This window comes from Phocoena sinus, chromosome 6 (assembly GCF_008692025.1).
Source record: "Phocoena sinus isolate mPhoSin1 chromosome 6, mPhoSin1.pri, whole genome shotgun sequence".
Classification (NCBI taxonomy): Eukaryota; Metazoa; Chordata; class Mammalia; order Artiodactyla; family Phocoenidae; genus Phocoena; species Phocoena sinus.
The window spans coordinates 35454971-35482825 of NC_045768.1; the positions used below are offsets into that span (position 1 = coordinate 35454971).

A 27855-nucleotide genomic window follows, 5' to 3' on the forward strand; every position below is an offset into this window, starting at 1 on the left:
GCGCAGTACAAGCCTTAATTGCCCCTTCGCAAACTCCACTTCGCAGCATCTGAAGACTCATCCGCCGCCGCTGCGCAGACTCCGCAGAGTTCGTTTCCGCGGCGGTGGTCCGGAAGCCCAGCCCTGCCGCGCGACCGCCGCTCCCGGCATCCCCCGCCCTGCGCGTCACGTGACAGCGCCGCCTCTCAACAGCCCAGCAAATACCTGCCCAGCAAATACCGCCCCGGGGCGGGGCTCAAGGCGTGACCGGCAGCCCGTGACCAGCAGTCCGTGGCCGCGCGCCGCCGTCTTCGCTGCGGCCCCGACGCCCGCGGCTGGCACTTCTGTGGGCTAGTGTCGCGGAGAGCTCCCGGCAAGGTAAGGGGGGACAGCGCGCGGAGGTTGCGAGCATAGTGGTTCTGCCCGCGTCCCCGGGATGCCCCGGCCCCGGAGCGGCCCGGGGGAGGGGCGCGGGCGGCCGGGGGCTGCCTCCCGGGGACCTAGGGCGCTTTGCGAGGCGCCCAGCCGAGGAGGTCCGGTTCGGTCCTGCCGGAGGCTGAGCACCTAACCCCGGCGGGACCAGGAAGGGTGCTCTCAGGCCGCCCTGGGCCCCGCGCTCCCGCTCTCTGCTGGCACCTGGAGGCTCAGCTGCGCCGGAGAACAGCTGTGCCTTGGTTTCCCCTCCTGTGAAACGACCGGGCCGGGAAGGTGGGTCTCTGCGGTTGCCTTCAGCCTTGAGGTTTCGCGAGTGTGTTAGTGAACGTGGAAGAGGAAGAAGCAGACTCGAGATGGGAAAGAACCCTCACCTAGGAACGCAGGAGCGAGTGTCTGAGGCCGGGCACCTTTTAAGTGTCTTCTGTATTTTGTGCAAGTCGCAGGCCTCTCCCGAGACTTGGTTTCTCCATTTTTAAGGTAAAGGTGATAACCCCTGACCTACCTTGCTCACAGGACTACAGTGAAGAACAGATGGAAAAGCCGTTTGAAGAGCCAGAAGAACTCAGGAGTCAGTTACACCTGGGTTCAGATCCTAGTTTTGCCACTTACTGTGCGTTCTCGAGCCAGATAGAACCCTCATCTGTTAAAAGAAGATAATAACCTTAACAGCTCATGAGATTGTTGTGAGGATTGAGTGTAATAGGACTTAGCACAGTGTCCGGCAGAGAAATGCTCAGTAATTAGTGCTGTTAGTACAAGTATTAAATTAATAAGCTAGAGAGACATTCACGTGAGGGATGTTTAGAATAATCACACATCCGTTTCTGTGTATTTAGTCCTAAAAAGAGTGCTGTTTTGATTTCCTAAGAAAGGGACCAAGTGGAACCCTTTCCCCTTTTTTCTGTCTGGGCCCCCTTTGCCTTCTCATTTACAATTGGCATGTGAACCCATTGTTTCTACCAAATGAGTCAGGCAGGATGGGAACATTACTGGAGCAGACGGGTATCAGATTCCCTCTGAGGGGAAAGAAAAGTGCCAGGCATGTGCTGCCACCAAAAAAAGCACAATACAGTGATTGACTGTCAGAGCTGGAAGATGCCTGAGAAACCATCTAATCCAGCTGTCTCCTTAGGCAAATGGAGAAACTGGACCCAGAATTGAGGACAGGACTTTGATTTTCTCAGGACCCAACAGAATGTTGGCACTGGGTGGTGGAAAGAACACACTGTTTACCAGACGCTTTGCTTTCCATGAGTTCTAGCCTGTTTCTTCATTTATTCAACAGGTATTTATGGAGCACTTCGTGCTTGTATACCTGCTAGGAGCTGGAGAGGAAATACACACACACATTCCTCTGCTGGTTTTTGGTACAATTTAAAATAATAAGTTCCAGCTCCCAGTGAGCCTTCTTCATAGCAGCTGGCCCCAAGGGACAGAGAAGCACACAGAGAGGCCTGAATTGTTTCATGATCAGTCACAGCAGTCCCAGAGCCCTTGTTGAAGCCTGGTGAGATTTTAGAGACTGGAGAAAATGCTGCTTTGTCAGGGCTTTTAGTAAAGGATTTCCTCTGGCCTGCAGCGCTTGGATTTCTTTTTCTGATTTCAGGCCTCTTACTGTTTTTAGATTCCTGAAAAGAGCCACCCTCACCACAGTGCCTTCATTTTGGTTTCCATGGTTATCAGATGAATTGTATTTTTATGATAGCACAAGTAGCTGTTAAGTAATACATGGTCAAGAAGTCCCCGTTCCCTATGGGTTTGTTTTCTGGTGGTGGTTCTCTTTTTTTTTTCAGTTACAGTGCAGTCATACTATTCTTTCCTCCCTCCCCACCTGTTTCCTTTAACAATAGTGCATCAGTGGCAGGGCCAAGAGGAGTGGGAATAAGTAGAAACAGAGATAAAAACACGTATAGACCCTGGTTTAGGTATCTCAGAACCTTTGGAGGGATAATCCAAAGGCATTACCACATGGAAGGGGCAAATCAGTGGGGCTCTGATAAAGATGTAGATTGCAAACCAGCAAGAGCTTTCAGAGGTGGGAAGGATCCTGTCTTGGGCAACCAAGAAGACATCACATATTGAGAAGCTTTTCAGGGAAGATTTAAAAGAAACAAGTTCCTTTTACGTATGTCAGTCACATAGTAATAAATAGACAGTACAAGAAGCATTTTGTTCTTTCAGTTTGCCTTAATGAATGAACCTTCTCTTAAGTCACCTATCATGGGCTTTGTCCGAGATGTTTCCTTATTTCTCTCTTTACTCTTTCTGTTAGCTTAGTGATGTATTAGTTTCCTACTCATACACATGATATTGTGTACATGAAGGTAGATAAGCAGAGACATTTGGTTAAGATTTTGTCTGTTTCATTTTGGATGTTTAACCTGTGTGTCTCATTTCACCATTTGGGTTCTAAGCAGTCACATGTTTCTTTATTTTTCCAAATAACCTCCCAAGTCCCCTTAATGCCCTTTTTAGTGAGAATTCTGATGTCTCCCACTTGCAAGCCCCACGGGGGCTCAAACACTCCAAAGAAGTCAGTCTTTCACTCTCCAGAGGGGAGAGAACTGCAGAGTCTGAGCTGTCCACCCACATTGTTATTTCTGACACAGCTGTATCATATCACAGTTGAAGAGCTGCCCTGCACGGTCTAAGGACGTGTGGTCACTGCTGCTCAGTGCCTTTATTGGACCACGTTCCTGCCAGCTTGATCCCATGCTTGGCTTCCAAGTTTAGAGCTTTTTCAGTTTGTGCTGATGTGATTAGCCATTCTCCCAAAGCACCACACTCTGGGCCACGTGTGGAGCTTGTCACCAGGCTGGGTTCCTCCAGTCTCCCCTGTTTGGGTGGCACATAGGGCCCTTTCTTACTAGCAGCCTTGGTCAGGGTCACCTCAGATCACCCAATAGATTTCCCTATTTTCAGACCTTTTATCAGGGTTTGGAGGCTGAATCCCTTCTCTGCCTAACCCTAACCCAAGGCTTTTTGGCACATTGCTTCTACTTCTCTCCAGGATTCTGCCTACTGAGGATACTCAGGAATGCTAACCTTTAACCAAGATATCTACTCCAGGACTTTGGACGCCTACTCATCTCACTTTTCGTAGGTAAGAGGAATCCTCTGGTGACTCTTGGGAAAGCGTATATCTGTTCCTGGGAGACTCCGTCCACCTATAGTCCTAAGAGAAGTAGGCATTATTGAAAATTTACTTGACATGTATCCTGTTAGGGATTTGGGGGTGCCAGGTTTTAATTTAAAAATGAAGGCTTTTCAGTTCCCTCAACTTGCCTAAGAACCAAAAAATAATCAGTATGTCTATTTCATTGTCTTTGTTTTAAACTTTTAAAAATATGAGCTACAACAAGAATGCAAGTGAGTAAAGCCCATAAATGTATAGTTTAACAATTCTAAGGAAAATACACATGTAACTACCGCCTATGTCAAGAAATAGAACTTTGCCAGTACTCAGTACCCTTTCCAAATCATAAGCGCCTCCCCAGAAGAAACTACTATTTTGACTTTTATGATAATCATTTCTTTGCTTTTCTTTGTAGTTTTGTCACCTATGTTTGCCTTCCCAAACAATACAGTTCATTTTTACTCGTTTTTTAACTTCATACATATAGAATCATACTGTGTGCGTTTTGTGTTTGCTTCTTTTGCTCAACTTATTTGTGAGCTGAATCCATGTGTTGACCACACTTATTTTTATCGCTAACAGTGTTTTATGTTATGAATGTCACAATGTAGTTATTCATCCTATAGGTGACAGATACTTGGTATTCAGAAACTATAAGCAACACAAGAACAGTGCAGCCAAGAACAACATCCTTAGACATTTTCTATTGTGTATGTGAATGAGTTTATATATGTTGAAGTGGAATTGCTTTGCTAGATAATGCCAAACAGTTTTCTAAGTGATTGTACCAATTTACTTTCCTACCAGCAATATATGAGAGTTCTAGTTGTTTCTTATCCTTGCAAATGATTCGGTATTGTTGGTTTAAATTTTTTAAACTATTCTCATGGGTGTATAATGATATCTCTGTGGTTTTAATTTTCTTTCCTTGGTTACTACTGATGAGCACATTTTGGTTGGTTAATCAGATGGCCTGTTTTGTAAACTGCCTATTAAGTCTTTTCCCTGTTTTTCAGTTTTCTTATTGATTTATCGGAGTTCTTTATAAATTTTGGTTAGTGGTTCCTTGTCAGTTATATGTTTTACAAGTATCTGTTACTCTGTGACTTTTTTTTTTTTTTTTCCGGTACGCGGGCCTCTCACTGTTGCGGCCTCTCCCGTTGTGGAGCACAGGCTCCGGACGCGCAGGCTCAGCGGCCATGGCTCACGGGCCCAGCTGCTCCGCGGCATGTGGGATCCTCCCGGACCGGGGCACGAACCCATGTCCCCTGCATCGTCAGGCGGACTCTCAACCACTGCGCCACCAGGCAAGCCCGCCGTGCCTCTCTTTTCATCCTCTTAAATGTTGATGTCTTAGACCCTATTCTGTAGAAGCAGGACCTGAAGTGGGGATTCATGCTCAAATGGTATACTGAGAGAAGTGCTCAGGAAGAGAATAAGGGAAGCAGGATGGGAAGAGGAGAGGGAGAGAACTAGTTGAGGTGGCAGTTTTCTGGAGAAGGGACCTCTGTGTGTTGTTATCAGCTGACACTTCTATCTGGGGAATGGATGTGCTAGCCAGTAAAGAGGATCTGGGTGGGACACCAGTGGTTTTCTCTATAGTCCATCTGATACATTCCCTTCTATGTTAAATTCACTCCATCCAGATACAACTTCTCCAGGATTCTGGTTGGTCACAATTTCTGGGGAAACGTACAAGAGGAAGGTTAGTGGGACAAACTACAATCCCTGCTGCTGCGGTTAGTCCAGAGATCAAACTAATGCCCATCTTCTTCCACCTCCACCATCCGTATTAGTTTCCCCTCCTTTGTCCCTTGAATGTTGGAGAGAACTCAGTGATGAAGCCACCTGGGTCTGGAAGTTTATTTTCTTATGTTATTTTTAACCGTAGATTCAACCTTTTTAATGGTTCTAGGACAATTTTTTCAATTTCTTCTTAAGTTAGTTTAGTAAGTAATATTTTTCTAGGAGTTTGTCTCTATTAAGGCTTAAAATTTATGTAAAGTTTATAATATTTCCTTATTCTTTTAATGTCTGCAACATCTGTAGCAATATCCCCTTTTCATTCTGATTTCATTTTTATGCTTTCTCTCTTTTTTTCTTCTTGAGCTTCAGTAGAGGTTCCTTTCAAAGAACTAACTTTTGTCTTCATAGGTTTTTTTCTGTAGTAAGTTTGTTTTCTATTTCTTTAAGTTCTGCTCTTTTAAAAAAAAATTCACTCTCCTTCTATATATTTTGGTTTTTCTTCTGACTTTTTGAAATGGATGCTTAGTTCATTAATTTTTATACTTTTTATTTTTATTCTTTCCATTTAAGGTTAAACATTTTTCTCCAAATACCGTTTAGCAAGAGCTCACACGTTTTGATATGTAGTATTTTAATCATTTATTTCTAAATATTTTCTAGTTCCCATTGTGATTTCCCCTTTGACTCATAGGTATCTTAGAAATGTGTTTCTTAATTTCCAAACATGAGTATTTTCTAGTTATCTTTTACTAATTGATTGTAGTCAGCTTGTTCTGTATAATCTTAATCTTTTAAATTTGTTTATTTCTGTTAGGGTTCTGTTTATGGTGAGTTTTTATAAGTGTTACATGTGTGCTTGAAAATAATATGAATTCTAAACTTATTGGATTTTATGTAATGGTTCTATGTAATGCCAGTAGATCAGGTTCATTAATTATATTCAAATCTTCATCCTTACTGATTTTTTGCCTATTCTAGGTATTATAGAGAGAAATGTGTTAAAGTACACAACTGTGATTATGAATTTGTCTATTTCCCCTTTTTAATTTTTTGCTTTATATCTTTGAGCCCAGTTATCAAGTGCATACAAATACAAAGTTGTTGTACTTCCTAGTGTGCTAACCTTTTATCATTATGAAGTTGCCCTTTTTATTTCTAGTAAAAGAATTTTTTTAGCCTTAAACTCTATTTTATCTGATATCAGTATAGCTATACCATCTTTTTTGGTTAATCTATGCAGGGTATATCTTTTTCCATCCTTTTAGTTTCATCCTTTCTGTATATATTTGTTTTGGATATGTCTCTTATAAATAGCATATAATTGGGTTTTGGTTTTTTATAGCCTTTGTCTCTTAACTGGAATACTTAGTCCATATTCATTTAATATAACCACAGATGTATTTAGGTTTAAGTTTGTCTTCATATTTTATGCTTTCAGTGTGTTTGTCCTGCTAGAACTCCATTTCATTTTAGCTCTTTTTTCCCTTTTTTTTGAGGTGGGTGGGGCACTATTTTTAATCATTTGCTTTTTTCCTTCTAGTTTGGACATGATGCACTAGCTCTTCTTTAATGGTTACCCTTGAAATTTTAACTTAACCAAAGTTGATAAATTATGGAAGTGATAAATAGCACTACTCTTCTTTTGGACAGTACCAGGACATTAGACCATCTGAACTGTCTTTTCCCCTTGATGCTTAGTGGTAGACTTGTTGTAATACAATGTGTCAGCTTTGATTAGAGTCGTTTAAGCACCCACAAATGGAACAAATGAGATGAGGGAGGAAAAAAGTGAGAGAGCAGAGAATTTCCTTGAGAAAACTATGTGTATATTTGTCAGGACTCCTGGTTGCAAGTGACCAGCTTAGGCACTCTTAACTTTAAAAAGAAAATCTATTGGCTTATAAAACGGCATAGCTGAAAATAGGGGCTCAAAAAATATTTTTAGGGTTCTCTCTCTGTCTCTCTCAGTCACTCAACCTTGCTTGTCTTAATTTGGCTTCGTTCCTCAGATGGACTCTTCTGAGTTGTCCCTATCTCTGGCAAGGGGGTGGGGATATTCTGATCACCTACTTTGGGTCAAGTATCCATCCTTGGTGGATGGAGGACTGAGGCACTCTGAATGACAGCCCCACCAGGATTAAATGAAGTGGGAGTGGGGTTCTTCTAAGAAACCAAAAGAGGGAAGGTGTGCCAGGCAGGCAAAAGTTATAGCTACCAACCATCCCTACACTGAGTAATGGCTGAAGGAGAGATACAAAGAAAGAAGAGGTTTAGAGAGGTTGCAGTTGGAATTAACTCAGTTAATCTGTACGAGAAGAAAAAAGGGAGGACATTACCTGTTCATGAGCCCACTGACAGGGAAGGAGGAGGCCGATCAAACAACCACCTCCTTCACCCACCAGCCACTGGGCACTTCAGCATTGTTGGCTGAGGACATCTTGGTGGTCCACAGCAGCAGAGGTGTGGGGCTCTCTAGTACGTGGAGATGTTTTCAACATGTCAGCCGTGGTGCTTGCTATTCCCCCAGCCTTTTCTAAGAGAAATATCTACATCCACAACTCCTGTTCATGGAGGGGCAGCCTGAGACATCCATGTTTCTACCATAAAATCTTGCTCTATCCCTGCCCCCTGGTCAGAACTTGCGGAACCAGAGATGGACGTCAGACCCAAGAACAGCCAATTCATAGTCTCACCAGGGACCTCTGATGTGACAGTGGAAAGAAAGATGCATGTTCTCTTAGAAATTTGAACTGGGGACTACAGTTGGACACAGCTATAGAAATCAAAGCTGAAATGGTATATAGAAAGAAGCTATGAGGTAGAGTCAAGCCTTTGAGGAGTCTTGGCTAGCTGATCTTAGGAGGAAGCAGAAGTAATGAGGTAGAGAAAATTTTGTGTAGCCTCCAGGCAAAAAGAGAATGGAGTAGACCCTTGGAGAGTGACTGAATCATGGATGAGTGAAGACCCAGACTCCAGCTGCTGGGGGCCTTGGGGCTGCCATTGATCCAGACCTTTCTAGACTCTGGGAAGCCCAGACCTACTATGGTTCTATTCTTTTTTTTTAAATTTATTTTATTTATTTTTGGCTACGTTGGGTCTTCGATGCTGCGCTTGGGCTCTCTCCAGTTGCGTTGAGCGGGGGCTACCCTTCATGGCGGTACGCGGGCTTCTCACTGCGGTGGCCTCCCCCGTTGCGGAGCACAGACTCCAGGCACGCGGGCCCCAGCAGTTGTGGCCCGCGGGCTCCAGAGTGCAGGCCCAGCAGCCATGGCGCACGGGCCCAGCTGCTCCGCAGCATGTGGGATCCTCCCGGACCAGGGCCAGAACCCCTGTCCCCCGCATTGGCAGGCGGACTTCCCTGCGCCACCAGGGAAGCCCTATTCTTGTATTTCCATAAAATCCTGTACCCTTAATACCACATATACTCTTATGATAAGCTCTCCCTTATTTGTACTTGTAGTCAGAAGACTCAGTAGAACAGACATTCAGAACTTGGGGGCAGTGCCTACATGGGTGGATTGCTATTGCTGCCAGTGCTCTTCCAGTACTACAGTTCTGAAAAGAAAACTCACGCTCTTTGCCATCAGATGGTCGGCAGCTACAAACGTTGTTAGCTCAGTTACAATAAAGAATACACCCAGCGCTTGGCCTGGTGGGACTATCTGGGGTAGTTGGTTCGGGTTGGTTGGGGCCCGCTTAAGGTCTGTATTCATTCCTCATTGCTGCTGCACAGCTCCCTGCTGGACACAGGTGTGCTGCTGGGCACAGGTGCCTTGATTTTCCCTGAATCTGGCTTGAGGTCCTAAATCTTTGGCCAGGCTTCCTAACAGAGTACTGCTGTGTCACATCCAACTCAGACACTGTGTGATACTCTACTGCCTAACAGTTGCAGGAGTAAACTCATCCTTATTTCATGATCTGTGAGTTTATGTGTAATGGTGAGGATAGAAGGTCCTTGACTATCATGTCACAAGTTAGGAACCCCAGAACCTCAGAAAGGAAACTAGGAAGCAGGAAACTAGGAGGCAGGCTGTTGTAGTGGAAAGAGCAGGGGCTTTGGACTCAGTCCAGGCTGGGAACAGAAGCTGTGCTGCTTACTAACTAAATAAAAAACGGTTTATCCATTTATTCCTGGAATTGGGCATAAGAAGACTACCACCTCTCTGGTTGTTAGAAGTGCTTATTGAGATGACATACAAAAAACACCTGTATTTAATAAGCTCTCAACACATCTTTCCCTGCCCCCTCAAGGTCACCCAGTGAATCAGAATCAGGACTAAAACCCAGGTTTTGGGTTTCCTGGGCACTCTCCTAGGTGAGAATGAATGGGCAGTGCATTGAACGAGGGGGAAAGGGTCCTTACAGCTCCCAGCCACAATCAGAAAGCACTATACGTGCATCAGAACACAGCATTCTGGTCTGTGTCATCAAATTTCAGAGCTGAAAATAAGAAAGTGTTTATCTCTCCGGCTGAAGAGAACTGAGATGTGAAGAAATGATAAAAAGCCCAGATGAGATTTTTGTCATCTTCAAAGTTTTAAGTTTTGTTTCATTTTCCAATAGTGTGTGTAGGTGTAGGTATATGTATGGGGCTCTTTCATGGTTCACTGTATTTTAATCTCTGTATTTTCAAACTAAAATCCACAAAACTTTAGGAAATGTACTTTGATTTGAAGAAAAATCTAAAATCCTTAACCCATTACAGTTCCTCAATGAATGCAGTTTGTATAATAGTTATTTGCACTGGTGTTTAATATGTCTCATAATGTGGGAGGAAAATATCTTTTTTTCCCTTGAAAATATTAAATAGAGTTCTGAACTGTCCTGGCTTTTCCCCCCGCCCCTTGTTTATTAAAAGCAAAATTCCCACCACTTTGATACTGATGTGGCCTCCCCTAGGTAGGAAGAAAGTGCATTCTTTTTTATTATACAAAGGTGGGACATGAATGCAGAGTTGTTAAGTCCCTGCCTTCAAGATTACCCAGTGAGAGAGAGGCAGAGCCCCGACTAGAAGCTGTTTGTGTCCCTTTTGTCTGACTCATCTCAGTACGGGGTAGGGCCATCTGCGCTGGGTCTCGAGGCAGCTCCTCACTGCCCCCCAGGTTAACAAAAACTGTGTGAACTGATCCAGCTGATCTCTCTCCATGACCCCTTCAGGCTCTCAGAGCTTCAGCCAGACGGAGCTTCTCCTTACTGTGTCCTCAGCCCAGCTGGAAGTTTCCTGCTTGGAGGCTTGGCTGACACTGTTTCCTCTGCCCACAGTCCCCCTTCCTGCATTCTCTGGATGCACCAATTTTACCCATATCTCAGAGTCCAGCTCAGATGCCAGCTCTCCCATGAAGCTTGGCTTAATGGTTAAAAACCCAGACTTTGGGTCAGGTCTGGCTTCAAAAGGGGGCTCTGCTACAGTCTAACAGAGTGATTTGGGGTAAGCCGTTTGTCACCTAAGTTCTCTCACTTAGTTTTTTTATCTGTAAAATGAAGACACATACTTTAGATCAGTGCTTCTTAAACATATGGTACATATGGATTCTCTGGTGAAATTGTTAAAGTGTCAATTCTGATCCAGTAGGTATGGAATGATGCCCAGGAGTTGGCATTTCTAACCAGTTCTTAGGTCCTGGAAACAACATTGTGAGTTGTAAGGCTTTGAAGAGATGTTGAGAGAATAAAAGGAAATAATGCATGAAAAGTGCTTAATGCTGTTCCCTTCAGACAGTCGTGCTAAGTAAACAGTAGCTCCTGATGTTTTTGTTGCCTTCTATTATAACTGGCTTATTCCACTAGCTAAGGGTCACGTTTTTATTCACACACATTTTTATTTACAAACAGGCTTTCCGTCTTTTATGGCACTGAGCACTTTCCCCCTGTATTGTGGGGTTTTCTGTGGGGGTGGGGGTGGCGCGTTGGGAGTGATATCTTTGTCTCCTACCAGACTTGACAGTGGGGTCTTTATCTGATTCCTGACTTCTCGCAGTGCCTACCATGCAGTCCTATACATAGCAAGTGTTGACTATATACTTGGGTTTTATTTACTTTTTTTTTTATTCCACAAGGATCTATCTCGCAGTATGGATTCTATAGCTGAGGCTATTCAGTAGTCTCAGCTGTTCTAATATACCAGATAATGATGATGGTGATCATTTATTCATTGTTTATTGAGCACCTACTGGGGGTCAGGCATAGTTCCAGGCATAATACAAAGCAGTGATACAGAGTTTCTGCCCTCAAGGAGCTTATATTTTACTCAGGGGAGACAGACAATAAATAAAAGTATTATATAAAATGTAAGCTCCTTGAGGGCAGAGAATGTCTAGTTTGTCAACGGTGAATTTCTTCACAGCAGGTGTTCACCTGGCCGCCCTCTGTCTGCATGTGCTGTCTCACTTCTCACAGGGGTCCCTGTGCTGTAAACTCGGTACTTCCTCACGTCCCCTTCACCCACGCCACACATCCACTCACACAAAAGTGTTAGTGAGCTGCAGAGATATCCCTAGAGGTTTTATTCCTGACCCTAACTTGCCGACCCATCATAATGCTCAGTGACCTAAATGGGCACAGCAGCCACCCTCTCAGAAGCAGTGGCAGCCTAGACAGCAGAACAAAGCACAGCAGTGCTTTGGTTCTGGTGCCTCACGTTGACCAGAGTTCTGTACAGTTTTCTCAGGGTTCAATCCCAATCTCTCCTTTATCATGTCCTTTTCTATTTCATGCCCTTTAGATGAAGGCCTTGGTCATCTTCACTCTCTCTAGTGATCTTACGCCATGGCTTTAAATGTCATTCAGGTCTCTGTTCAAATGTCACTTCCTCAAAGACCTTCCTTGACAACCCTATCTAAAATAGCACATGTGGGGGGCTTCCCTGGTGGTCCAGTGGCTAAGACTCCGTGCTCCCAATGCAGGGGGCCTGGGTTCCACCCCTGGTCGGGTTGCTAGATCCCATATGCATGCCATAACTAAGAAGTCTGCATGCTGCAACTAAGAGTCCAGATGCCACAAGGAAGATCCTATGTGCTGCAACTAAGACTCGGTGCAGCCAAAATAAATAAATAAAATAAATATTAAAAAAATAGCACATGTGTGCATGCCCACATACACGCCTTAGCCTGCTTTATTTCTCTTCTTAGCACTTACGTTATTATTTTTTAAATGTATTGCCTGTCCCTGAGGGTCTTGTCTTATTTACTGCTTGTCAGAACTTGGAACAGTGCCTAGCATAGTAGTAGACAATCGACAAATATTTGTTGAATAAATGATTTTTTTCCTTTGGAAATTCTCAAAATTCTCACGAGGGGTAGCAAGATAGCCATCATTAGCCTCTTTACAGATGAGGAAATAGGCTCACTTTAACCTCACTTGGGGTTAAAGGATTTGCCTCAAGTCACGGGGCTGGGAAACAGTAGAGTCTGCTTGTCGAGAGCCAAGTTTCATGGGACTCACCTCCCAAGAGAGTGGCCTCTGCCTTCCCCACTGAGGCTGGGGACACCAAGTGGCCCAGAGGCATGCGGATCCCTCTACTGTGCGGTTAGGTAGAGGCCACACTGAAACCCTGAGTTCTCACACTCTTGGGAACACATTAAAAAAGGAACAGCTTGAGGTCTACCTCAGGACCTGCTCCCTCCCATCCAAACAAGTTCCCACTGTTGTTTCTTTACAGGCACAGGCCGTGGGGGATATTTGTTACTTTTAATTCCATAGCTCAGAGGCCCCAGTGGCAAAAAGAAGGGCAAAACTTGAATACATTTTTTAAAATTGAAGTATAGTTGATTTACAATATTGTGTTAGTTTCAGGTATACAGAGTGATTTAGTTATATATATTTATTTTTTAGATTTTCCATTATGTTATTGCAAGATACTGAATATAGTTCTCTGTGTTATACAGTAAATTCCTGTTGTTTATCTACTTTGTGTATAGTGTAATAGTTTGTGCCTGTTAACCCCATATGCCTAATTTACTACCCCCTGCCCTTTGGTGACCATGAATTTGTTTTCTGTGTGAATCTATTTCTATTTTGTGTGTAGATTCATTTGTACTATTTTTTTAGATTCCACATATAAGTGGTATCATATATTTGTCTTTGTCTGACTTACTTCACTAAGCATTGTATAATATTCTCTAGGTCCATCCGTGTTGCTGCAATTGGCTGAGTAATATTCCATTGTGTATATATACCACATCTTCTTAAACCATTCGTCTGTTGATGGGCACTTGGGTAGCTTCCTTATCTTGGCAGTTGTAAATAGTGCTGCTTTGAACATTGGGGTGCATGTATCTTTTCGAATTAGAGTTTTCTCTGGATATATACCAAGGAGTGGGATTGCTGGATCATATGGTAGCTCTATTTTTAGTTTTTTAAGGAACCTCCATACTGTTCTCCATAGTGATTGTACCAATTTATATTCCCACCGACAGTGTAGGAGGGTTCCCTTTTCTCCACACCCTCTCCAGCACTTTTTATTTGTAGACTTTTTGATGATAGCCATTCCGACTGTGTGAGGTGATACATCATTGTGGTGGTTTTGATTGCATTTCTCTAATAATTAGCGATGTGTGGCATCTTTTCATGTGCCTGTTGGCACGTCTTCTTTGGAGAAATGTCTATTTAGGTCTTTTGCCCTTTTTTTTTTTTTTTTTTTTTTTTTTTTGTGTGGTACATGGGCCTCTCACTGTTATGGCCTCTCCCGTTGCGGAGCACAGGCTCCAGACACGCAGGCTCAGCAGCCATGGCTCACGGGCCTAGCCACTCCACGGCATGTGGGATCTTCCCGGAACGGGGCATGAACCCATGTTCCCTGCATCGGCAGGTGGACTCCCAACCACTGCGCCACAAGGGAAGCCCTTGCCCATTTTTTGATTGGGTTATTTTTTTGATATTTAGTTGTACGAGCTGTTTATGTATTTTGGATATTAACCCCTTGTTGGTCGCATTGTTTGCAAATATTTTCTCTGATTCTGTAGACTGTCATTTCATTTTGTTGATGGTTTTTTTTTTGCTGTGCAAAAGCTAAATTTTGCTTTTGTTTCTTTTGCCTTGAGAGACCTAAGAAAACATTGCTATGATTTATGTCAGACAATGTTTTGCCTATGTTCTCTTCTGGGAGTTTTGTGGTGTCATGTCTTACCTATAGGCCTTTAAACCATTTTGAGTTTATTTTTGTATATGGTGTGAGAGAGTGTTCTAATTTCATTGAGTTTACATATAGCTATCCAACTTTCCCAACACCACTTGTTGAAGAGACTGTCTTTTCTCCATTGTATATTCTTGCCTTCTTTGTTGTAAATTAATTGACTATAGGTGTGTGGGTTTATTTCTAGGTGCTGTAATTTCTGGGCTCTCTAGTCTGTTCCATTGGTCTATATATCTGTTTTTGTGCCAGTACCACACTGTTTTGACTACTGTAGCTTTGTAGTATAGTCTGAAGTCTGGAAGGGTTATACTTTCAGCTTTGTTCTTTTTTCTCAGGATTGCTTTGACAATTCTGGGTCTTTTGTGGTTCCATATAAATTTTAGGATTATTTGTTCTAGTTCTGTGAAAAATGTCATGGGTATTTTGATAGGGATTGCATTAAATCTGTAGGTTGCTTTGGGTAGTATGGCCATTTTAACAATATTCATTCTTTCAATCCAAGAGCATTGGATATCTTTCCATTTCTTTGAATCATCTTCAGTTTCCTTTATCAGTGTTTTATAGGTTTCAGCATATAGGTCTTTCACCTCCTTGGTTAAATTTATTCCTAAGTTCTGTTTTTGGTTTTTTGGTTTTGTTTGTTTTTTTGACATGATTTTAGATGGGGTCACTTTTTTTACTTTCTCTTTCTGATATTTCATTGTTAGTGTAATGAAATACAATAGATTTCTGTATATTAATCTTATATCTTGCTACCTTGCTGAGTTCATTTATTCTAATAGTTTTTGTGTGGAGACTTTGTGTAGAGAGAGTATCGTGTCATCTGCAAATAGTGACAGTTTCACCTCTTCTTTTCTAATTTGGATACCTTTTATTTCTTTTTCTTGTCTGATTTCTGTGGCTAGGACTTCCAGTACTATGTTGAATAGAAGTGGTGAGAGTGGGTATTCTTGTCTTGTTCCTGAATTTAGCAGGAAAGCTTTCAGCTTTTCACTGTTGAGTATTACGTTGGCTGTGGGCTTATCATAAATAGCTTTTATTATGTTGAGATATATTCCCTCTATACTCACTTTGGTGAGAGTTTTTATCATGAATGGATGTTGCATTTTGTCAGATGCTTTTTCTGTGTCTATTGAGATGATCATGTGGGAATACATTTTTTTAAAGTGTTAGCTGGTTATAGAAATCCCTGTTGCTCTGTGGATCCCCATGGATTAGTGTTGTAAAGATATAGTAAATAATGCCAAATGGAACAACAGAGAATAGGACATTTTCATGAAAGGAAATCCTCTCTAAGTTCAGAGGGCTCTTGAGGGAAGAACTGTCAGCCCCAGTCTCAATTTAGCCTTGGGGTGTTGCCTAGAGTTGGGGACATGGGAAATTTTGGAGGAAGACAACTGCTGAAGGATGGAAAAATCCCCTGCTGGGAAATCCTCCTTCCTGCAAGAGGCCAGATCCAGTACCCTTTGCTTCCCACTGTGGGGTGAGCTTCTCAGAATCCCAAGAAAACTGAAGCCCTAGTAGTTTCTGTGTCAGGGACATTTGCTCCAAATCCTCCAGAGACCCTCACATCATCCTGAGGGAAAGAAACTGTCATTTAATATTTGCAAAGTTGTGAGTTTCTTCCCTCAGTGTTCCACCCAACGTTACTCTCCTGGATGATCTCCTTAAAATGCAGCTCTAATCAGGCCACTCCCTCCTGTGGAACCTACAGTAGAGTACAAGCTTCTGAGTTTGTCATCTAATGCTTATATCAAATATGCAGCATATATAAGAGAGCAGAACTCCAGTGACCCCAGGGGGATAGAACAGGGACCAACTGAGGAAGTAACTAGGATCTAGATTTCAGCTCAGTATTGGGAAATATGATATTGAATCACTGCAGACAAGCCATGGAATGGGTGGTGTCCAGGAGCTTCATAATAGCACTCTTTAGAGTTTCACATGCTCTTATCAGTCAGGAAGGGCTAGGTTATGCTGTAGTAATAAACAGTCCCCAAATTCTATTAACCCAACACACAGGATTGTTTTATGCATGGTATCCATTTTGGGTGGGCAGGGGGACTCTGCTTTTCCTAATCACTCAAGGACCCAGGCTACCAGAGTAGCCATCATCTCAAATGTTGCCAGTTGCTGTGCTGGAAAGAAGAGAGCTCTGGATGATCTTGCACAGGCAGTGAAGCGCTCCAGTTAAGAAGTGACACACACGTCTTCTCAAAACTCATTGATTAGTACTGGTCACGTGACCCTACCCAACCAACCACAGGAGGGACCGAGAGTGCAATCCTGTCATGTGCCAAAAGGAGGGGAAACTGGAAATAGTTGGTAAAGAGAACTAATTATCAACACAATATGCATTAGGTCTTTTAATCCACACAGCAATCCTTTGGGATTGCTCCCCAATTTACATATGAGGAAACCAGGCCCAGGGAGGTTAAGTGACTTGCTCAGGCTTGCATACCACTTAACCCTAGGTCTTCTGACTTTGCAGGATACTGGGAGAGCCACTAACGGAAAGGGTTGAAGCTCCCAATAAAGGGTTGAGAGCCCTTTATTGGGAGTGCTGCATCAAAGTGGGGAAAGGGGGCGCTTTTCATTACAGTCACCAGGGATCTTGGTAAAGTTGCAGGTAACTGGTTCCATTCCAAAGATTCTTTTTTTTCTTATATTTAATTTAATTTATTTTTTTTATTGAAGTGTAGTTAAGTTACAGTGTTGTATTATTATTAGTTTGGGGTGTACAGCAAAGTGATTCAGGTATATATATATACAGACTTCTTCAGATATATGTACTTCTTCAGATTCTTTTCCATTATAGGTTATTACAAGATATTGAGGATAGTTCCCAGTGCTATACAGTAGGTCCTTGTTGTTTACCTATTTTATATATAGTAATGTGTATATGTTAATACCAAACTCCTAATTTATCTCCACATCCCCCCACTGTCCCCTTTGGTAACCAAAAGTTTGTTTTCTTTGAGTCTATTTCTGTTTTGTAACTAAGTTCATTTGTATCATTTTTTTTAGATTCCACATATAAGTGATATCATATGATATTTATCTTTCTCTGACTTCACTTAATATAATAATCTCTAGGTCCATCCATGATGCTGCAAATGGCATTATTTCATTCTATTTTATGGCTGAGTAATATTCCATTGTATATATATACCACATCTTTTTTTTTTTTTTTTTTGTGGTACGTGGGCCTCTCACTGTTGTGGCCTCTCCCGTTGTGGAGCACAGGCTCCAGACACGCAGGCTCAGTGGCCATGGCTCACGGGCCTAGCTGCTCCGCGGCATGTGGGATCTTCCCGGACCGGGGCACGAACCCGTGTCCCCTGCATTGGCAGGTGGACTCTCAACCACTGCGCCACCAGGGAAGCCCTAGCACATCTTCTTTATCCATTCATCTGTCAGTGGACATTTAGGTTACTTCCATGTCTTGGCTGTTGTAAATAGTGCTGCTGTCAACATAGGGGTGCATGTGTCTTTTCACATTAGGGTTTTGTCCAGATATATGCCCAGGAATGGGATTGCAGGATCATATGGTGGTACTGTTTTTAGTTTTTGAAGGAACCCCCATGCTCTTCTCCATAGTGGCTGCACCGATTTACATTCCCACCCCAGAGATTCTGATTCTGGAGATGTGAAGTGGGGCTAGGAACAGGCCCTGGGTGATTCTGAGGGGGAATGGTCAAGAGCCATGTTTTAAGAACCTCTGGGAAGTCCCACCAAGTCTGGTTTAAAGATTTTCTTTCCTCTTGAGCTCTGTAAGCTGCAATTATGCTTAATACTTTCTCTCTCAGGTTATTAGCTGTGTCCATTTCCTGTCAACTTCTTTCTCATCCTAGAATCCCTCACACTCTGTAAGGGCTATGTTTGCAAAACAAAGGAACGAGAAATAAAAGGGATTTTTAATTCTCTAATTTTTTTAATCCACAGTGAAACTTTAAGAATTTCTATGTAAGAATTTCTGTGTAGATGCAGGAATTTTGTGGGGGGAGGGAGGGCCCTTGAAGCTGTGTTTATATAGTAAATTTATATAAGTTTGCAAGAACTAATTATTCACCAAAAAATTGGGGTAGAGGCATGATGGCAATTCACTTCTGTTTATTCATTTACTTAAAGTCATGCTTTGTGCTAGGTATTAGATGGTGTGTTTGGTTCTTGCTGTATTCTCTATAGCTCAATTTTGGTGGCCCAGTGTGTTCCTTATTGATGGGCTGCTGTGGCGACTCATCTGGGACAGGAGTTGGCAGTGCTGGGTACTGTGGGATGTCACATGGAGCATTCAGCGGGTTGACTGGGTTGAACGCTAATAGATAGTGAAATAGGTTCAAGTCAGCAGTGAGGTTGGATGCAGTAATCAGGCTTGGTGGTCGTAGTTTGAGTAACTGTGATTTGGGTCTCTACATCCTCCTGAGGATTGGAGTAGTGACCGTTAGCATTGGGTCCCAGAGCGGGCACTCCTGGGCAGACTTGCATGACGCCATAGGGAAGCTTGTCACCTGGAAGGCTGTCAAGATTGGGTTTCGAGATTGCGTTTCTTTAGGATTCTCTGATTCACTCTTGAACACCTGTCAGAGTTGTCCCTTGTAGAAGGAAAGAACATTGTGGATAAGGCACGTTGGAAAGTACACATTAGATGGTGCCCCTGGAAGAACAGCATACAGTTATAATCAAAGATGCTAATAAATTGGAAAGTGAGAGGTGGGGATGAGGAGAGCAAGGAGTCTGAGAAGTAGGTCAGAGTTCTTAATAATGACTGAAAGATACTCCTTCCACATGCAGCAAGTGGTCCTTCCTGGGATGGGATCACCGTCTGGGTAGAAATGTTTGGGTGGTTGACAGTTTGTATTCTTTTCTATAGGAACTTGTTAAAATAGTGATAACAGTGTTCTGGTGGTTTTAAATTGAAGTAGCAATATAATAAGGAAAAAAGAATTGAAGCAAGGACAGAGAAGAATATTGTAAATGAGCTCCTCTTAATAGGGATATAAAAAATTTACAAAGATAAATGTGAACTGTGTGGGACACAGGGTAGTCAGAGGAAGCATCTGTTGTGTGGAAGAAGGAGGCTAAATCTGAGGTTTCAGGAAGGGACTGTGTGAAGGGTCAGGGTTAGAAGAAATGTGACGTATGAAGTCACTGAACTCAGAGAATCATGTACAGGTCACCAAGACCTGATGGACAGGCAAAACAACATTTTAAATTAAATTACCTCATAAGTGAGCCAAGAACCTAGTTGGAGGAGAGGCCCACCTGAAACTGAACTGCATTCAACCCACTCAGAGTCCTGGCATCAGAGCTCCTCCCTCCTGCAAATGACACTGTAATGAGAAGAGCAGCAGTCAAATTAGGAAAGGGGCAATTAGAGGCAGAGCTGCGGAAGGTCTGGGAGATGTTTGGGAGGAATGTGGAGTGCAAAGATAAGTTGTGAGGGAAAGAATGAGTTATGTGAGAGTTGAATATGAAAGGGTTAACTTAATCTTACCAGAGGTACTGCTGACCTGTTTTTTTCCCAGTGACTCTGGTCAAGTCACCTGTAGGTAATAATAAATCATGTACTTGTCTCCTTTGGTTTACTTATTGGCAGCATTTCCTGAAAGAACTTAGAGCCTCAGAAAAGGCAGAATCCCACTCTCATAGTACCTGAGACATGTGGACCCGGTGTTGGAATAATCTGGGCACTCTGTTGCTTAGAGTGATTTTCTTTTCTGTTGCTCTGAATAATTGGAGTAGAGAAGGGGGTCAACACCAGGTATTGGGTCTTCAGAGAGCAAGGTATCCAGTCCTTGCCAAAGAAACCCACATTCTGGTGGAGGAGACAGAAGTCTGCTGAAAAGGCTTAGAAACCATGACCAAACCTAGTAGAAATAAGCATCTCTAATACCCAGATTGTGGTCTTGAAATATTGCTTCCATTAAAAGAAACCAGAAGAATAAGCTCAACTGATTTTTGACAAAAGTAGAAAAGCAATTCAGTGGAGAAAGGATAGCGCTTTCAACAAATGGTACTGGAACAGTTGGACGACCATAGGTCCAAAAGAAATGAACTTCAAATTAAATCTTATACCTAAATCAAAAATTAACTCAAAACGGATCATAGACTTAAATGTGAAGGGTAAAACTATAAAACTTTTAGGAAAAAAAAAAAACAGGAGAAAATATTTAGGATCTAGAGCTAGAGCTAGGTAAAGGGTTCTTGGACTTGACACTAAAAGCCCAATTTATCAAAGGAAAAGTGTAAAATTGTAGTGTGGTGCTGGCATAAGGATTGACAAATAGTTCAATGAAACAGAATAAATCACCCAGAAATAGATCCACGCTACTGTCATTTGATTTTTGACAAAGGCACCAAAGCAAGCCAATAGGGAAAGAAGATTCTTTTTAACAAATGGTGCTGGAATAACTGGATATTCACATAAAAAAATTAACTTCAACCTCCACCTCATACCATAACAAAAATTAATTCATGATTGTATCATAGGTCAAAATGCAAAAGTTAAAACCACAAAGCTTTTAGAAGAAAATACAGGAGGATATCTTCATTGCGTGGGGATTAACAAAGGCTTCTCAGGTAAAGGAAACCAATAATCATTTAAAAAAAAAAGTATGTTCAGCTTCATCAAAATTAGAAACTTCTCATCAAAAGATACTATTAAGTGAAAAGACAAGCTACAGAGTAGAAGAAAATATTCACAGAACATTTATCTGGCAAAGGATGTATAAAGAAGTCCTATAATTCAATAATAAAAAAGACAACCCCATTTTTTAAAAAATAGGCAAAAGAGTTGAACACTTCAAAAGATATATGAAAGGCCAATAAGCACATGAAAGTGTTCAACATCATTAGTCATGAGGGAGATGCAAATTAAAACCAAAATGAGATACCGATTTCGAAAAAGATCCATGCACCCCTGTGTTCATAGCAGCATTATTCACAATAGCCAAGACATGGAAGCAACCTAAGTGTCCATCAGCAGATGAATGGATAAAGAAGATGTGGTATATATATATACACAATGGAATATTTCTCAGCCAGAAAAGAGAATGAAATATTGTCATTTGCAGCAACATGGATGGACCTAGAGATTATCATACTGAGTGAAATAAGTCAGAGAAAGACAAATATTACATGATATCACTTATATGTGAAATCTAAAAATAATACAAATCAACTTATTGATGAAACAGAATCAGACTCACAGACATAGAAAACAAACTTACAGTTACCAAAAGGGAAAGGGGAAGAGTGGTGTAGATTTAGGAGCATGGGATTAACAGATGCATGCCATTATATATAATATAGATAAACAACAAGGACCTATTGTATAGCACAGGGAACTATATTCAGTATTGTATCTTGTAATAACCTGTAATGGAAAAGAATCTGAATCTGTAACACTATATTGTAAATCAACTATAGTTCAATAAAAAAATTTTTTAATGAGGTACCATTACATATCCACCAGAATGATACAAGACTGACAACAATAAATGTTAGTGAAGTTGTGGAGCAATGGTGTTTCTTATACATTCACGGTGAGAGTGTAAAATGTTCTTTGGAAAAAGAACCCAGCAATTTCCCTTCTAAGCATTTTTTTAAATATTTTTTTTACATCTTTATTGAAGTATAATTGCTTTACAATGGTGTGTTAGTTTCTGCTTTATAACAAAGTGAATCAATTATACATATACATATGTTCCCATATCTCTTCCCTCTTGCGTCTCCCTCCCTCCCACCCTCCCTATCCCACCCTTCCAGGCGGTCACAAAGCACCGAGCTGATATCCCTGTGCTATGTGGCTGCTTCCCACTAGCTATCTACCTTAGTTTGGTAGTGTATATATGTCCATGCCTCTCTCTCACTTTGTCACAGCTTACCCTTCCCCCTCCCCATATCCTCAAGTCCATTCTCTAGTAGGTCTGTGTCTTTATTCCTGTCTTACCCCTAGGTTCTTCATGACATTTTTTTTTCTTAAATTCCATATATATGTGTTAGCATACGGTATTTGTCTTTCTCTTTCTGACTTACTTCACTCTGTATGACAGACTCTAGGTCTATCCACCTCATTACAAATAGCTCAATTTCGTTTCTTTTTATGGCTGAGTAATATTCCATTGTATATATGTGTCACATCTTCTTTATCCATTCATCCGATGATGGACACTTAGGTTGTTTCCATCTCTGGGCTATTGTAAATAGAGCTGCAATGAACATTTTGGTACATGGCTCTTTTTGAATTATGGTTTTCTCAGGGTATATGCCCGGTAGTGGGATTGCTGGGTCATATGGTAGTTCTATTTGTAGTTCTTCAAGGAACCTCCATTACTGTTCTCCATAGTGGTTGTATCAATTTACATTCCCACCAGCAGTGCAAGACTGTTCCCTTTTCTCCACACCCTCTCCAGCATTTATTGTTTGTAGATTTTTTTAATGACTGGTGTGAGATGATATCTCATTGTAGTTTTCATTTGCATTTCTCTAATGATTAATGATGTTGAGCATTCTTTCATGTGTTTGTTGGCAGTCTGTATATCTTCTTTGGAGAAATGTCTGTTTAGGTCTTCTGCCCATTTTTGGATTGGGTTGTTTGGATTTTTGTTATTGAGCTGCATGAGCTGCTTATAAATTTTGGAGATTAATCCTTTGTCAGTTGCTTCACTTGCAAATATTTTCTCCCATTATGAGGGTTGTCTTTTGGTCTTGTTTATGGTTTCCTTTGCTGTGCAAAAGCTTTGAAGTTTCATTAGGTCCCATTTGTTTATTTTTGTTTTTATTTCCATTTCTCTAGGAGGTGGGTCAAAAAGGATCTTGCTGTGATTTATGTCATAGAGTGTTCTTCCTATGTTTTCCTCTAAGAGTTTGATAGTTTCTGGCCTTACATTTAGGTCTTTAATCCATTTAGAGCTTATTTTTGTGTATGGTGTTAGGGAGTGATCTAATCTCATACTTCTACATGTACCTGTCCAGTTTTCCCAGCACCACTTATTGAAGAGGCTATCCTTTCTCCACTGTACATTCCTGCCTCCTTTGTCGAAGATAAGGTGACCATATGTGTGTGGGTTTATCTCTGGGCTTTCTATCCTGTTCCATCGATCTATCTTTCTGTTTTTGTGCCAGTACCATACTATCTTGATTACTGTAGCTTTGTAGTATAGTCTGAAGTCAGGTAGCCTGATTCCTCCAGCTCCGTTTTTTGTTCTCAAGATTGCTTTGGCTATTCAGGGTCTTTTGTGTTCCCATACAAATTGTGAAACTTTTTGTTCTAGTTCTGTGAAAAATGCCAGTGGTAGTTTGATAGGGATTGCATTGAATCTGTAGATTGCTTTGGGTAGTATAGTCATTTTCACAGTGTTGATTCTTCCAATCCAAGAACATGGTATATCTCTCCATCTATTTGTATCGTCTTTAATTTCTTTCATAAGTGTCTTATAATTTTCTGCATACATGTCTTTTGTCTCCTTAGGTAGGTTTATTCCTAGCTATTTCATTCTTTTTGTTGCAGTGGTAAATGGGAGTGTTTTCTTGATTTCACTTTCAGATTTTTCATCATTAGTGTAGAGGAATGCAAGAGATTTCTGTGCATTAATTTTGTATCCTGCAACTTTACCAAATTCATTGATTAGCTCTAGTAGTTTTCTGGTAGCATCTTTAGGATTCTCTATGTATAGTATCATGTCATCTGCAAACAGTGACAGCTTTACTTCTTCTTTTCCAATTTGGATTCCTTTTATTTCCTTTTCTTCTCTGATTGCTGTGGCTAAAACTTCCAAAACTATGTTGAATAAAACTGGTGAGAGTGGGCAACCTTGTCTTGTTCTTGATCTTAGTGGAAATGCTTTCAGTTTTTCACCATTGAGGATGATGTTGGCTGTGGGTTTGTCATATATGGCCTTTATTATGTTGAGGAAAGTTCCCTCTATGCCTACTTTCTGCAGGGTTTTTATCATAAATAGGTGTTGAATTTTGTCGAAAGCTTTCTTTGCATCTATTGAGATGATCGTATGGTTTTTCTCCTTCAATTTGTTAATATGGTGTATCACGTTGAATGATTTGCATATATTGAAGAATCCTTGCATTCCTGGAATAAACCCCACTTGATCGTGGTGTATGATCCTTTTAATGTGCTGTTGGATTCTGTTTGCTAGTATTTTGTTGAGGATTTTTGCGTCTGTGTTCATCAGTGATATTGGCCTGTAGTTTTCTTTCTTTGTGACATCCTCGTCTGGTTTTGGTATCAGGGTGATGGTGGCCTCGTAGAATGAGTTTGGGACTGTTCCTCCCTCTGCTGTATTTTGGAAGAGTTTGAGAATGATAGATGTTAGCTCTTCTCTAAATGTTTGATAGAATTCGCCTGTGAAGCCATCTGGTCCTGGGCTTTTGTTTGTCGGATGATTTTTTTTTTTAATTTTTTTTTTTTTTTTTTTTTGCGTTACGCGGGCCTCTCAATGCTGTGGCCTCTCCCGCCGCGGAGCACAGGCTCCGGACGCGCAAGCCCAGCGGCCATGGCTCACGGGCCCAGCCGCTCCGCGGCACGTGGGATCCTCCCGGACCGGGGCACGAACCCGCGTCCCCTGCATTGGCAGGCGGACTCTCAACCACTGCGCCACCAGGGAAGCCCTGTCGGATGATTTTTAATCACAGTTTGAATTTCAGTGCTTGTGATTGGTCTGTTCATATTTTCTATTTCTGCCTGATTCAGTCTTGGCAGATTGTGCATTTCTAAGAATTTGTCCATTTTTCCACGTTGTCCATTTTATTGGCATAGAGTTGCTTGTAGTAATCTCATGATCTTTTGTATTTCTGCAGGGTCAGTTGTTACTTCTCCTTTTTCATTTCTAATTCTATTGATTTGAGTCTTCTCCCTTTTTTTCTTGATGAGTCTGGCTAATGGTTTATCTATTTTGTTTATCTTGTCAAAGAACCAGCTTTTAGTTTTATTGATCTTTGCTATCATTTCCTTCATTTCTTTTTCATTTATTTCTGATCTGATTTTTATGATTTCTTTCCTTCTGCTAACGTTAGGTTTTTTTTGTTCTTCTTTCTCTTATTGCTTTAGGTGCAAGGTTAGGTTGTTTATTCGAGATGTTTCCTGTTTCTTAAGGTAGGATTGTATTGCTATAAACTTCACTCTTAGAACTGCTTTTGCTGCATCCCATAGGTTTTGGGTCATCGTGTCTCCATTGTCATTTGTTTCTAGGTATTTTTTGATTTCCTCTTTGATTTCTTCAGTGATCACTTCGTTATTAAGTAGTGTATTGTTTAGCCTCCATGTGTTTGTATTTTTTACAGATCTTTTCCTGTAATTGATATCTAGTCTCATAGCGTTGTGGTCAGAAAAGATACTTCATACAATTTCAGTTTTCTTAAATTTACCAGGCTTGATTTGTGACCTAAGATATGATCTATCCTGGAGAATGTTTCATGAGCACTTGAGAAAAATGTGTATTCTGTTGTTTTTGGATGGAGTGTCCTATAAATATCAATTAAGTCCATCTTGTTTAATGTGTCATTTAAAGCCTGTGTGCCCTTATTTATTTTCATTTTGGATGATCTGTCCATTGGTGAAAGCGAGGTGTTAAAGTCGCCTACTATGAATGTATTACTGTCGATTTCCCCTTTTATGGCTGTTAGTATTTGCCTTATGTATTGAGGTTCCTATGTTGGGTGCATAAATATTTACAATTGTTATATCTTCTTCTTGGATCGATCCCTTGATCATTATGTAGTGTCCTTCTTCGTCTCTTCTAATAGTCTTTATTTTAAAGTCTATTTTGTCTGATGTGAGAATTACTACTCCAGCTTTCTTTTGGTTTCCATTTGCAAGGAATATCTTTTTCCATCCCCTCACTTTCAGTCTGTATGTGTCTCTAGGTCTGAAGTGGGTCTCTTGTAGACAGCATACATATGGGTCTTGTTTTTTTATCCATTCAGCCAGTCTGTGTCTTTTGGTGGGAGTATTTAATCCATTTACATTCAAGGTAATTATCGATATATACATTCCTATTCCCATTTTCTTGTTTTGGGTTTGTTATTATAGGTCTTTTCCTTCTCTTGTGTTTCTTGCCTAGAGAAGATCCTTTAGCAGTTGTTGTAAAGCCGGTTTGGTGGTGCTGAACTCTCTCAGCTTTTGCTTGTCTGTAAAGCTTTTAATTTCTCCATCAAATCTAAATGAGATCCTTGCTGGGTAGAGTAATCTTGGTTATAGGTTTTTCTCCTTCATCACTTTCAATATGTCCTGCCAGTCCCTTCTGGCTTGCAGAGTTTCTGCTGAAAGATCAGCTGTTAACCTTATGGGGATTCCCTTGTGTGTTATTTGTTGTTTTTCCCTTGCTGCTTTTAATATGTTTTCTTTGTATTTAATTTTTGACAGTTTGATTAATATGTGTCTTGGCATGTTTCTCCTTGGATTTATCCTGTATGGGACTCTCTGTGCTTCCTGGACTTGATTAACTATTTCCTTTCCCATATTAGGGAAGTTTTCAACTATAATCTCTTCAAATATTTTCTCAGTCCCTTTCTTTTACTCTTCTTCTTCTGGAACCCCTATAATTCAAATGTTGGTGCATTTAATGTTGTCCCAGAGGTCTCTGAGACTGTCCTCAGTTCTTTTCATTCTTTTTTCTTTATTCTGCTCTGCAGTAGTTATTTCCACTATTTTACCTTCCAGGTCACTTATCCGTTCTTCTGCCTCAGTTAGTCTGCTATTGATCCCTTCTAGAGTATTTTTAATTTCATTTATTGTGTTGTTCATCGTTGTTTGTTTCATCTTTAGTTCTTCTAGGTCCTTGTTAAATGTTTCTTGCATTTTGTCTATTCTATTTCCAAGATTTTGGATCATTTTTAGTATCATTATTCTGAATTCTTTTTCAGGTAGACTGCCTATTTCCTCTTCATTGGTTAGTTCTGCTGGGCTTTTATCTTGCTCTTTCATCTGCGGTGTGTTTTTCTGTCTTCCCATTTTGCTTATCTTACTGTGTTTGGGGTCTCCTTTTTGCAGGGTGCAGGTTCATATTTCCCATTATTTTTGGTGTCAGTCCCAAGTGGCTAAGGTTGGTTCAGTGGGTTGTGTAGGCTTCCTGGTGGAGGGGACTAGTGCCTGTGTTGTGGTGGATGAGGCTGGATCTTGTCTTTCTGGTGGGCAGGTCCACGTCTGGTGGTGTGTTTTGCGGTGTCTGTGGACTTATGATTTTAGGCAGCCTCTCTGCTAATGGGTGGGGTTGTGTTCCTATCTTGCTAGTTGTTTGGCATAGGATGTCCAGCACTGTAGCTTGCTGGTCGTTGAGTGAAGTTGGGTGCTGGTGTTGAGATGGAGATCTCTGGGAGATTTTCGCTGTTTGATATTATGTGGAGCTGGGAGGTCTCTTGTTGACCAGTGTCCTGAAGTTGGCTCTCCCTCCTCAGAGGCACAGCATTGACT

At 41.3% G+C, this 27855-nt stretch overlaps 1 protein-coding gene across 7 annotated transcripts in view; it reads left to right on the top strand.

Annotated features, from left to right (window-relative positions):
* The first annotated feature begins 226 nt into the window (after positions 1–226).
* The window catches only part of FBXO10 (F-box protein 10), an 83322-nt gene continuing 55693 nt past the window's right edge, over positions 227–27855 (top strand). For all 7 annotated transcript variants that reach the window (XR_004350350.1, XR_004350349.1, XR_004350351.1 and 4 more), the window contains exons 1-2: positions 227–357; positions 3425–3517. The gene's annotated coding sequence lies outside the window, so the exon portion shown is untranslated. The remainder of the gene's footprint in view (positions 358–3424; positions 3518–27855) is intronic.